Source organism: Sapajus apella, unplaced genomic scaffold (genome assembly GCF_009761245.1).
Source record: "Sapajus apella isolate SASKATOON/1434 unplaced genomic scaffold, GSC_monkey_1.0 scaffold45, whole genome shotgun sequence".
Lineage (NCBI taxonomy): Eukaryota > Metazoa > Chordata > Mammalia > Primates > Cebidae > Sapajus > Sapajus apella.
In genome coordinates, this window is record NW_022436985.1 from 16,955,250 (window position 1) to 16,968,493 (window position 13,244).

At 34.7% G+C, this 13,244-nt stretch overlaps 1 protein-coding gene and 1 long non-coding RNA gene across 2 annotated transcripts in view; both read right to left on the bottom strand.

Moving 5' to 3' along the window:
- The window catches only part of CFAP299 (cilia and flagella associated protein 299), a 615,251-nt gene that overhangs the window by 67,350 nt on the left and 534,657 nt on the right, over window positions 1-13,244 (bottom strand). The gene's annotated exons all lie outside the window — the stretch shown is intronic.
- LOC116524493 lies at window positions 5,673-6,286 on the bottom strand. Its single transcript, XR_004257355.1, has 2 exons — window positions 5,894-6,286; window positions 5,673-5,818 (listed from the first exon to the last, which is right to left on the bottom strand). It is a non-coding gene; the product is annotated as an uncharacterized LOC116524493 (long non-coding RNA).

Here is a 13,244-nt window from a genome sequence, read left to right on the forward strand (position 1 = left end):
TGTTATATATCTGTGGCAATTCCTAAGGGTCATGAGGCATCTCAGAAGGGGCAAAGTGACAGCAAATATATTTCTAAACTAATGGCTGCTACTTTGGATGACATGAGAGAAAATAACTTATGCTCAGTTTTACCCAAAGAAGGAGCCAGAATGTTTCAAAAGACACCCATTGAATAATTACACTACTTCTAGGATGAACTGCCCAAAGATGTTTCTAGCAGATCCTGAGAGCTGCTAGAAAAACAAGGCTGTTGATAGAGTAATGAATTTCAAAAATTAAAATAGCTTAATATGTGATATGTGTGTGTGTGTGTGTGTGTGTGTGTGTGCACATGCACGTCCTAGTTATGTGCTACAGGAATAGATTCTGTAACTGAATTATGTTTTAGACTGTGCTAGGTATATTTTGATTTCCCTCCATAATCCCTCTCCAACTTGTTTCATGCCCCAAGCAAGAGTCTGACCTCAACAGACAACCTTGCTCTCATTGCTCTCTGTATACCATTGTTTATTACGGTGACGACTTATGCTGTAAAAATTCCTTTTTTACTCACCTTCATATTTTTTTTATTGCAAGCCCTTTTTAATTGACTTCATGACTCAATGATACTCAGTCACTTAGTTCTTTAAAATATGAAGCATCTACTGTGGTTAGCTTTTATGCAATACCATATTGACCCTCACAATAACAAACTAAGGTATATATTATTATTCATTTTTATAAAATGTAGAAACCAAAGGACATAGATGTCAAGGAACTTGTCTAAGATGATGAAACCAGAATTAGAAAAAAATTTTGAGTGATTTCAAATCCCAGCCATGTTTATTATTATTATTTAAAAGAACTATTTATTGAATCCTACTAAATTGTATTTTCTTCCATAGAATACCGCCATATAAAGTTGAACTATGGCAACTTCTGTCCTTTTCTTCTAGGACTTTTCCACTCTTTTATTTGAAAGAAGCAACCCCTCCTTAATTTTCTTATTGAACATATTTTACCTATAACAGATTAAAATACAGCCATCCTAGCAACAGATTTATTTATGTGACATATATTAATACAGTTACTGAGAAACTAAACTGATAAATCAGATATTAGTCTTGATAAATGCTTTGCTTTAGCTCATGCTGGCATGTCTGGTATTTTACCCAGAATCTTCAAATATAAGATATACAATCAGACAGAATATTGCTATGCTAATATTATCTCTGTTATAGTCATTACATAGTTACAAAATACATAAATGAATAATAGAGAAATATAAAAGCGTTTATTTAGAATGCTATAGGATAGTATTATATAAATGCCTTCCAGTTTCCTTGTGCTCCTATACATCCTATCTTATAAACTCTTTCTTAGTTCTCGTGTCACACTTCCATTATATACGACTGTTCCCTTCCACTCTCGCAGACACACACACACACACACACACACACACACACTTTCTTCTACTGTTATGTCATTTATTTTCTTGCCAAACTTTAGTCTTCTACTCATGCTATTTCTCTTCCACCTCCAAGCCACCTTTCAACCCACTACAATAGCGATTTTCTCTGATCCAACCACCACCACTTGACTGAAGCTGTTCTTATAAAGTCACCAATGTTTTTCCTATTTCCAGACACAATGGGCATTTTTAGATGTTCATCTCTTTTTAAACATTTCCAATTAATGTGCATTTGTAAACTCATTCTATTCTCACAACAAAGCTTTGAGACAGGTATTATTAACTCAATTTTACTGGTGGGACAAATGAGGCAGAGAGTAACCCAGGTAACTTGCCCAATGCTGCTAAGGCAGAGCCAGGATTTGAACCCAGGCAGATTGATGCCAGAGTTTAGCATTTTTATAACTGTGTATTTCTGTACAGTCTGTGGCTGCTCTTGTCAAATTTCTACGTTCTTTCTTATTCCCTAGCAGGACTGAAATATCTCACATTCTTAGTCTAAAAGCACCTTTCTCAAGCTCACTTGGCCTGTCTTTGACTTTCACGCTCATTTTAGTCAGCAGGTGGCCACTTCTTTGTTACTGAAAGACTTTTCCTCTTTTGAGTCCCATGATATGATTGTGATTTGCTTTTCCTTTTATGCTACTGTACCTACCTTCTCAGATTAGTTTTGTGGGTTCTTTTCCTCTCTCCAACATATAAAATTGGCTGTTTCCACATTATATCTCATCTTTTCTCTACCTTAGTTAGTTGCATTCTTTCCTAGAGATTTAAGCACTAACTTTATGTTAAACACTTCTAGGTTTGTATCTACAGACCTCTCATATCTAGACATATCTCATAGATAACTCAAATTTAACAGTTGGAAATGTTAATAATAATAGAAAATTTTTAAATTGTGCAAGCTATGTGCCAGTGACTGTTTTAAGTGCTCTACATATATTGTCTCATAAAATCTTCACGGTAGCCTTCCATGTAGGTGTTATTATTAAGCTCATGTTATACATAAGTGTGAAAGAGTTTGAGTAAATTGCCCAAGATCACCAATCTGGTAAGGGGTAGAGACTGTTCAATCCCGTTTGACTAAAGAGATCTTGCTCTTTAACTGAATGATAGATATATTTGCCTAAAATAATATTTTCCTTATTCTTTGCATGGAAAGATAGCAAACCCTTATATTGTAGGAATCAGCCTAAATTTTACCTCTTCAGAGAAGCTGTTCTTGATTTTCTTGTCTAAAGTAGCTCCTGCCTGCTTACTGTCAGTATTGGCTTCCTTTTATTTCCTGGAAATTACTTATTAAAAATTGTTTATTTAATTTACTCATCATCATTGTCATAGTCCATAAATTATTTTGCTCCATACCCACTCAAATCCCTTTATGGTATGCCTTTATGGATTGCAGAGGTAGAAAGGTGAAACCTACTTTTCTCAGATTATCTTACATCTGGGTTTTCCCATGTAATTTTGATAGTGACTGGAGACAGGAAAATTCTGGGCGGAATTCATGGTAACAAGCTGCAAAGCCTGATACCATGGCCCAAAATGAGAATGCACATCCCTGTTTTCCCACTCAGATATTTCCTTTTCCAAACCCACCCATCTCACCCCCAAATCTTGTGCCCATAAAAACCCCAGGCTAAGCTGGCAGAGGGAGGAGTAGCAGCTGGACATCAGACTATGGTTGGATGGTAGAGAGAAGCAGCTTGACTTCAGAGAAACAGCCTGAAGGTGTAGCTTTGAAGAAGAGTCTGATCGGGAATAGCAGGACTTCAGGGGAGGCTTGCCTTCTTGCCCATCACCTTTTCAACTCCCCATCCTGCTGAGAGCCACTTTCTTTGGCAATAAAATGTCCCACATTTACCATCTTCGATTTATTCATGTGACCTCATTTTTCTTGGACACCAGTCAAGAGCTCAAGCTGTGAGTGTGGATAGAAGAGGTCTCACTGGGCTGTTAACACTTAAGCCATCCGCACATGGCAGAGCTAAAAGAGCCCTTAATGTAACTCCCTCTGGGGCTTCAGGGGCTCTGGGCACCTCCCTGGATGGGGTCACAAGACCCCATATGGAGTTCACTGCTGCCAGTGCCCAAAAGCCCTTGCCCTGGCTCCTGCACCGACTCTCCTGCACATACTCTCCTGCAAGGGGTTGAGTGCTATGGGCTAAGTGGGGCACCCCTGTTGTGAGGTCTGTGAAATATCCTGTTTCAACTTAGCTTTCACAAATCAGAAGCTCTCACAGGGTAAATTAATGTGAAACTAAGTTATGGGGGCAAGACACAGGACATTAAGGAACAACTGGGCTCAAATAGATTATGGTAGAAAAGGCACAGCTCTAGAGTTGTCAGATGTGGCAGAAGATTCTTGATATTGTGGCTCCTGACTTGCAGAAACATGTTTCTGGAGCTGTCCACAGTGGTAAGAGCTTCCTGATTATGCAGTTTTCTGACTGCAGTAGAGGCTGCAGCTTTTTTGCCACCTCAGTTCTTCAGCATGGCTTTAACAGTTATTATGAAAGCTAAACCTAAAGTCTGTTTCTTCAGTCCTCCCAGTGATGTGATGTTGTGAACTAATTATATGCGTATTAAATCCCTCCAAGCTTAAACTAGCTCCAACAGACTCTGTTGTCTGCAATTAATGATCCTGACCAGTACATCTAATAATTCATGGGTTTATTTTATGTACCAGAATATAAGCATTCCAGGAGAAGTTAACCATTACTGTCAATTGCTGAATTCCCAATGCCAGGCACAGCATAGCTCAGAGTACAAAATTTTAGAAATGTTTAATCTCTTGTACAATGATGAAAACTGCTCTGGAATACCCTGTAAAGAACTTCTAAGTAGTCCTTTTTGCTCTTTTTCTGTGTGTCTTATATTCCATTTCAGCTTGGTTCTAGAATATATCCAGAAGTTTACAATTACTGAATAGGTACCAGATTCTCACTGTTGCTAAAATATGCCATGACTTTTTCACTTTTCTGCTCATATTTTTAATGTCATGCTCTTCACTTTTCTCTTGGGTGAATTCCTATTCATTTTCAAGGACAAACAATTATTTTCTTACAGCAGTCTTTCCTATACTTCCCTCAAATGATTGATTAATCACACCTTAATTAGATACATTAATATAGCACATATAATACATTATTATAACAGCAAGTTATGCTTGATTAATCATACTTTAATGCAGATACATTATTATAGCACTTCTAGAATAACACATAGTATTTTGAGTCATTGTGTTATAATGACTAGGTTAAAAAAATCTGTGAGTGAAGGAATATATTAAATTTACATAATGCTTGCTTGTGTAAATGTGTTATAAACTAAAAAATGTAAGTCATTACATTTATTATTACATATGGAAGCAAAGAAAAATTATCACTCAATTTCACCTATTTCTCTATTGTCACTCAATTCACCTATTTCTCTTTCTAGGTAGTTAGATTTCTAATTCACTCAATTTATCTTCTTTTTGTGAATTTACTTGTGTTACACATGATTTGACTTTTTCAAGCCTTGAAAAGAAAAGGCAGGAAGCCCACAGAAGCCACATGTTAATTTGTATGTTTGATCTGAAAAGCAGAAAGCTCTTTCAGAGTAGTTTCTCCAAAAATGGAGGAATAATTCAGTTTAGAACTAGTTCATTCCTGCCTATACAATACTGTTCTCAAACAAATAAATGTAAATGAATTCATTTATTCCTTTTTATTCCTTTTAATTTCCTTTTTAATGAATTGTTTCCACTTTGAAAATCATGTGTATTACATGGGTCCCAAAATAACTATTGGGGGTATTTTGGGATTTCTTAAAATATTATTTCATATATTAGGTGACTCAAATTCAAAGAGTGCAAATATCTAATATTTCTCATGTTTTCAGTTTTCATTAGAGACTATGGTAAGCACATGTAAGAGATCATGTACTAGTTTGTGTTTTGAATATTTTATTTCAAATATTAAACATTTGTAATATTAAATACAATGGTTCTCCAGATTTTTTTTCATAAACTAAAATTCACATCAAAAACAAAATAAAAAATTAAAGAAGTAATATTTACAATATTAAACATAAGCCAGATGTGGAAGCATGCTTTTCCAGATTAAACATTTACTGAGTTGGCAGGAAAAAAACTTCTTCGTTATTCATCCGAGTGAGTTTTGTTTGAATGAATTCTAATCTCTTATTCCTTTACCCTTTTCACCATGTTTCTGTTGCTTTGCTTACCTAATAATGGTTTTTTTTCTTACCACTGCCTTCCACAATTCTGCACAGATGCTTCCCAGATGAGCTAAAGAGCTCATTTTCATCTTCATTTGAATGGGCTGATCCTATATAGCTTTGACAGAAGCAGGGATTGAAGTCTCTTTGGGACAGTTATCATTGCTACACATTTTTATTGAGGGAGTAGTCAAGGGAATTTGAACACAGAAAAACACCGAACATTATCTAGCTCTGCATCCTTCAAATTATATATATATTCTTTGCAAACTAATGAAACCACACATTTGTGAAAAAATTTAAAGACATATATTCAGAAAACAAATAACCCGACTTTCCAGGAATATTGACAACATTTCTAATCTTGTGTTTATTTACTGAAGATTAATTAACCAAACTCTACAGAGTATTAAACCCAAATGCATTTAAAGTGGTTCAAATTAATATAATCCTTTTATTCTAGTTTTATTGAGGCATAAATGACAAAAATGCCTATATTTAAGATATACAGAATGATGTTTTGATATATGTATACATTGTGAAATGATTACCACATTAGGCTAATTAACACAGCCATCATTTCACATAGTTACTATTGCGTTTGTGTGTGTGTGTGTGCGTGTGGTAAGAACATTTAAGATCTACTGTCTTAGCAAATTTCAAGTATATAATGGAGTATTAATATTCACTTTGTTGTTCATTTAATCTTTAGAATTTATTCATCCTGCATAACTAAAAATTTGTATAATGACCAGTATTTCCCCATTTCCATTGCCCCTGAACTCCCTGAATGTAAACTACCCTTCTATTTATGGTTCTATGAGTGAGACTTTTTTTGATTCCACATATAAAGTGAGACCATACAGTGTTTTGCTTCCTGTGTCTAGTTTATTTCACTTAGCATTATGTCCTCCACATTATCCATGCAAAAATAGTATTTACTAAATTTCAAGGCTGAATAATATTCCCTTACATCACATACTTTCTTCCTTTCCTCCAAGAGATACAACCTCAGTTCTGTGCCTCTTCCTTATCTTGAATAGCAATGCTGGCTGTGAGGGAATTCTCTTTTATTTCTAGTTGTTTAGAGGACTGGGATCTACAGTTTGTTCAGTGCTCAGTATGATGTCAAGAAGAATCTAGCTCCAAGAAGGGTACCCTGAAAAGGCAGGAGGCTAGGAGGCCAGACACATATTGCAATCTCACTTTCCCCATTATAGGAGAAATAATGTACTGAGGCAAGCTTCTCAGTGATAAACTAAGGTAGTTTTGGGGAAGAACAGACATGGATAAAGCAAAACATCCTTTTGTTAATCCATATAAATGTAACTGCTTTCAGTGTGTCATCCTCTGGGTGATTCTATGTTTTTGTTTTTGTTTTTCTTTTCTTCTTTTTTTTTTTTTTTGATGGAGTCTTGCTCTGTTGCCCAAACTGGAGTTCAGTGGCACAATCTTGGCCTACTGCAACGTCTACCTCTTGGGTTCAAGCGATTCTCCTGCCTCAGCCTCCCAAGTAGCTGGGACTACAAGCACCCGCCACCATGCCCGGGTAATTTTTGTATTTTCAGTAGATACAGTGTTTCACTATATTGGTCAGGCTGGTCTCGAACTCCTGACCTTGCGATCTGCCTGCCTCAGCCTACCAAAGCACTGGTATTGGAGACATGAATCACCGCACTCAGCCGATTCTATTTCTTAACTGCATTCTGAATTTCTCCTTAAAATATTTTGGTATTTATATTGTTGTTATATTGACATTTTTTTCTGGAGAAATAATAGCTATGGCTTTCTACTTTGTCGTCTTGATTACATTCCTTCACCTTCTCCCAAAGCAATAATTCTCATTTAAATGAACTCATTTCATGTATTTATACAAAAGGGAGTCAATAAGATTTCCTAATTTGGAGGTGTTTTCATGAACTTCAAACCATTTCCATCCTCTCTCTCCTCCTTTCTTTCTTGTTTGAATAGATTTTCACGCCCCTTTCTCCTTTATTTTCCCATCCTTAAGTTTTTTTATGTTCATCTTCTGAACTTTCTTGACAATGCATCACAGTCAAAAGACTTTGGTACTCAGTTTATCCTGAAATTTAAACAATGGAATCCCAAAGGTCTGACTTTGTAGACTTCCAATTGCATGAATGACAGTAAAGATAAATTATAGGAACTAATAAGAAGGTATGTTGGCATTCTGAATGACTTGGTTTTTCATGTTTAGACTCATTTATTGCTTTATTTATTTGAACATTAGATATGGAAAAAAGGTTGAATTCTGCATTACGACTAGCAAAGCTGAACAACTTTAAAAAGTGCCACCAAGACATTTCACTAAATTTTGGCACACAATCTAGTAACATATGTAGGCATACATATGTTCCTAGATTGTAAGGTATGTTCAATAATTAAAAGTACGTATCTTGAAGGCTTATCTGCTTCCCACACTTTAAAAATAATACATAAAAAATAAAAAATAAACATAAAATGCTGAGTGTTATAACAAATGAAAACACTGAGATGAGATTTTTAGATCCATGTAACCAACAAGTTAACATTATACTGCCACTTCTACAGCTAAATTAACATGTAATTATTCTAACATTTAATGGTCAAAGGACAGATAAATATACAGCATGCTGGAATGTTAAAAAATAATTGGACAAGGGATTAGGAGACCTAGGATCTAGTACCATTTTTGTTACATCTACCCTTCTGTTCATAAGCAAGCTAATTACATATCTCTTTGTTTGTGGGGTTTACACTTAAGCATCCACAGATTTTAGATTTCCAATTATCACTAGACTTCTAGGGCTACCCAAGCTGTTAATGTTGGACTATTGCACAAATGCTTCCTAACATATATTGATTACATGTACTCCAAGAATAGGAACTGATATTTCCTGATACCTCAAAGAGCGAAATGTGTCCCCTAAAGTATCATTTACCTTAGTGATTTTATTGTGTAGAATGTTATCTAAAGAATAATGATCATGATGCATCCTTATTTCTTTTATTAACCCAAATGATACGGTCATCGTAAAAGCTAAGACAGGGAACTTGTAGGATGGTAGAGATATTTATTTAATGTCCTCAAGTTTCTTTTTGTCACATAAAATAAAATCAAATTTTCCATGGAAATAATGGGTTTGAAAATTTGTGACATGACCTGACAAACTATCTCTTATAAGACAGTATCTCGGAAAAATGGTTCTTAGTTCTAAACAATAAACAATTTAATTTTGGTGCATACCTAATTTCTACATTGAAAGTTGTATACAATTTCTGCAAGCACCGCTCTACAGCTTTAACTCTACTTGAATTCTCTTATCATAAGTGCTACCCTTTATTTGAATTTAGAAAATTAAATGAAAATAACTCCAGATAGCAAGGATAAATTGTTACTAATATATTTTCTTGTAAAATGTAAATTTTAAAGAAGTAATTGAAAAACAAGTAGGTTTATATAAATACACAAAAGTTAGTTCATATTAGCTTAGGTGCTACACAAATTTTGTTGTAAAAGGAAAATATATATTTTTAGAGGAATGATACAGCAATACTTCTTTAACCAAGGGGTTAAACTGAGCATCACTGATAACTGGACAACTTGACATTAGGTGTTTCTTGATATGATGCAACAGGTAAGGAGAAGTTCTTGTTTAAAAGAAATATTTATAGTGAACAAAATCAAGCCTTTAGAGTTATCTCCAAGTATAAAGAAAATACAGAGATAAGAGAAATGAGTCAAATATTACCATCAGGAAACAATCAGACAAGCTCAGAATGTGAAACAATCTAAAAGACAACTGGCCCTGTGTTTTAAAAGAGTCAATGTTGTCACAAAGAAAAGAATATTTGGCTGGGAAGTATGGAGAGAGGAGGTGCTTTTTAAAAGAAAAAGACAGTTAAAAGACACAAGCAATGTAATTTTTATATATTGATAGAATGATAATTCATACAAGTAGCTATAATACATTTTGGACATAATTAAGAAAATTTAAATATGAGCTAAACATTAGATGGCAGTATAAAATAATTATGAAATTTTTTATCTAGAATAATGGTGATGTTATGCAGGAGGATGTCCTTATACTCAGGAGATGCAAGATGAAATATTTTAGAGTGAAATCTATAAGCTACTTTGAAACGGTACAAACATAGACACAAATAAGCATACACACCAAAATACCAAAGACAACTGAAGCAAATCTGGAAAAGTGTTAACAATTATTACGTCTACGTTGTGAGTATATTGGCCTTCATTGTACGGTTGTTCTTTGAACTTTTCCAAAACTTAAAAAAATTTAGTAATAAAAAGTTGGAAAAGTTGCACAAAAACTTGAATATATTTAATGTCACTGAACTGTATACCTAGAATGGTTAAATTGTTTAATTTTATGTTGTGTATTTTTGACCACAAATTTTAAAAAGTTGGAAAAAAATCTTATGTAAAGAGTAATCCTGCCTTAACCACAGTCAGTGTCAATAAACTAGAGGTTTTGTGAGATCTCTAATTATTCACTTAAGGTTTACCCAGAAACACAATCTTTAAGGAAGCACATTCTAGACAACTAAAGAAACTACCAAATGATTGCTCTGGGATTCTGACTTTTTCTCTTAAAGCAATGGACCAAACTGCACCTGAATACATTTCTATCATTAGATAACACAGACAGCTATTTTGGTAAGGATTCAGTAGGAACTGTTAGTCCTAGTTAATGGGTTATTTGCATAGTATATGGCTTTTGGGATCTCTCTTCTCCATTTCTGAATTTTCCATGAGAGACAGTACTTACTATTTAGCTTGGAATAAAGAGAAGCTAAAATTAGTTAAGTGTTGGAAAATTAAATTTATCTGTAAAATAATTCCAAGTAGATGTTACAAAAATTTTGTGAACCACAGTTCAGAGGATATGAATAGATTCTAAAAGTATCCTGGGACATAACTGAGGTTCAACAAGTCAGGGCCAATGTTTCCCTAAAGACTTTTAGGCTGAAACCACAATTGCAGGTCACTTTTAATTCTGTTCAGAGCTCTTCCACATACAAAGCTGTGGGGACGCTGTAATTCTTACTCACAGTGACTGAAAATGAAAGCCTGGTTAAGTACAAAGCGCTGTTTTTTGCCAAGCTCAATGAAAGAAGGAAGTGGCAAGGGTGGGTACAGGATGGCCAAAATTTCCTAGTCTTAACTGTGGATAGCAGGATTGCTTAAAGTTCTGAAAAACAATCCCGAATTAGATCTTGTCAAGTTAGACATGCTTCTGCCAAAAAATATATGACTTGACAAAGATTGGGATATGGATATGGAGTCAAAAGTGACATCTTTACATGTCAAAGTCTTAAACAGAATAATGTACTGAATAAAAAAATATGGCAGTTGATCTCTGTTTGGTCCTGGATTTCTGATTGTACATGTGTGTGTATCTGTATATAAACTTGGTTAAGCCGCCTGACACTTTTATGATACAAGTTCTTTAAGTGCTAAAATGTGGAAAAGGTCTTGTATTAGTCAATTATCAAATTGATATAAGGAAACACCCAAGACTGGAACATTTATAAAGAAAAGAGTTTTAATTGATTCACAGTTCCGCATGGCTGGGGAGGCCTCAGGAAACTTACAATCTTAGCAGACAGCACCTCTTCACAAGGCAGCAGGAAAGAGAATGCATGCCAGCAAAGGAAAAGTCAGATGTTTACGAAATCATCAGATCTTGTGAGAACACACTCACTATCACAAGAAGAGCATGGAGAAAACTGCCCCTATGATTCAAATTACCTCCCACCAGCTCCCCTCCATGACATATGGGGATTATATGGATTACAGTTCAAGATGAGACTTGCATGGGGACACAGGCAAACCATATCAGGTCCCTAACCCATAATGTTGTTGAAAAGAGAAAGTGAAATTTTTCTTATATATATAATATTTATATATGTAGTCTATAATATATATATGTAATATATATAAATTAATACAGTGCTTTAGTTATTATTTATTATTATGCACAGTAAGTGCTCAGTTATCATCATCCTTTTAAAATCATCATCATAATCATCTCAGACTCTGACTCAGTTCAACCATGAAAACACAGTGGTATGGAACAGCCTAAGGGAGACCAACGGCTGAAATTAAACTCACCCATAGTGGGTGAGCAAAGAATATCATGACTACTCTAACAGAAAATATGACCTCTAGGATCTAAGATAGCAATTTAAAGCAGAAGTCACAAACTCAAATGCCTAAAATAATGTGACAGGTACTATGCATAAGTAACTCAAAGGTGATGGTGCATATAACAATATATGTGATTAGTTAAGTCTGTGTTAATCTAGTGAAAATATGTCCCATCTGAGGAAGCAGCTGCAGTTTAATTCTAGATGATGTTTGGGAAGAGAGAGTGTAGCTCAGTGTAAGCAGATCTTATAAGTTTAAACAAAATTTCAAATCCAAAACATTTTCTGGGAAATATTTTGTTTCTGAAACATTGACACAATTTTAAATACAATTGTGCAGGCCAAATAAAAAATTCTGTAGCCAGATCTAGTCCAAATGGCTAATTGGTGATCTCTGGTTTCTGGCTTCTTACATCATACCTATCTAAGATTAGTACTGGTTCTAAAGATTAAGGTGAGATTGAGCCTCTGGGTTGAGGAAAAGTAGACCAGAATAGTGCTGCTTAATAGAGATATAACATAATATGAGCCAACAATGTGAGCCATAGATGTATTTTTGAATTTTCTAGTACTCACATTAAAAATAAGTAAAAAGAAATAGATGAAAATTATTTTAATAATGTATTTTTTAACAACATATCTGTCACATTATTATTTTAACATGGCATATAAATTTACTAAGAAGAAATTTTGTGTTTTTTATGATAAGTCTTTAGAATCAAGTGTGCATTTTACACTCACAGTAAATCTTAATTTAGGATTAACCATACCCCAAGTACTCAATAGCCATATGCAAGTAGTAGCTACCCTATTAGAGAGCACCAGTCTAGAGCATGCTTCTCAAAATTTAATATTTCTATGGTTTGAATGTGTGCCCTCCAAAATGTATGTTAAAACTCACTACCCATTGTGGTGTATGACGTGGCAGGGCTTTTGGAAAATCATAATAGCTCTGCCTCAGAAATGGATTAGTGACTTATTAAAAAAAACTGGAGGGAACTAGTTTAAGTCCTTTTCTGCCACCACCTTGGAAACAGAAAGGAGGCCTCACCAAATAGCAATTCTGCCAGCACCTTGGTCTTGGACTTTCCAACCTCCAGAACTGTTAGAAATAAGTTTCTATTGCTCATAAATTACCTGGTCTCTGGTATTTTGTTATAGCAGCAGAAACCAAGGCAAATATGCATATGGAAATTTTGAGGATCATGTTAAAATGCTGATTCGAATTCAGTGGTTGGAAGAAAGCCTCAGATGCTTCACTACTGCTTCATGGACTATACTTTGTATACCAAGGAGCTAGGTAAATGTGGAAGTCTCAGGTAGTGGGTTTTCGCTCAAAGAATTTCCTCCTCTCAAATTCAATGAATATCTGCTGAAGAGACTAAACTAATATTC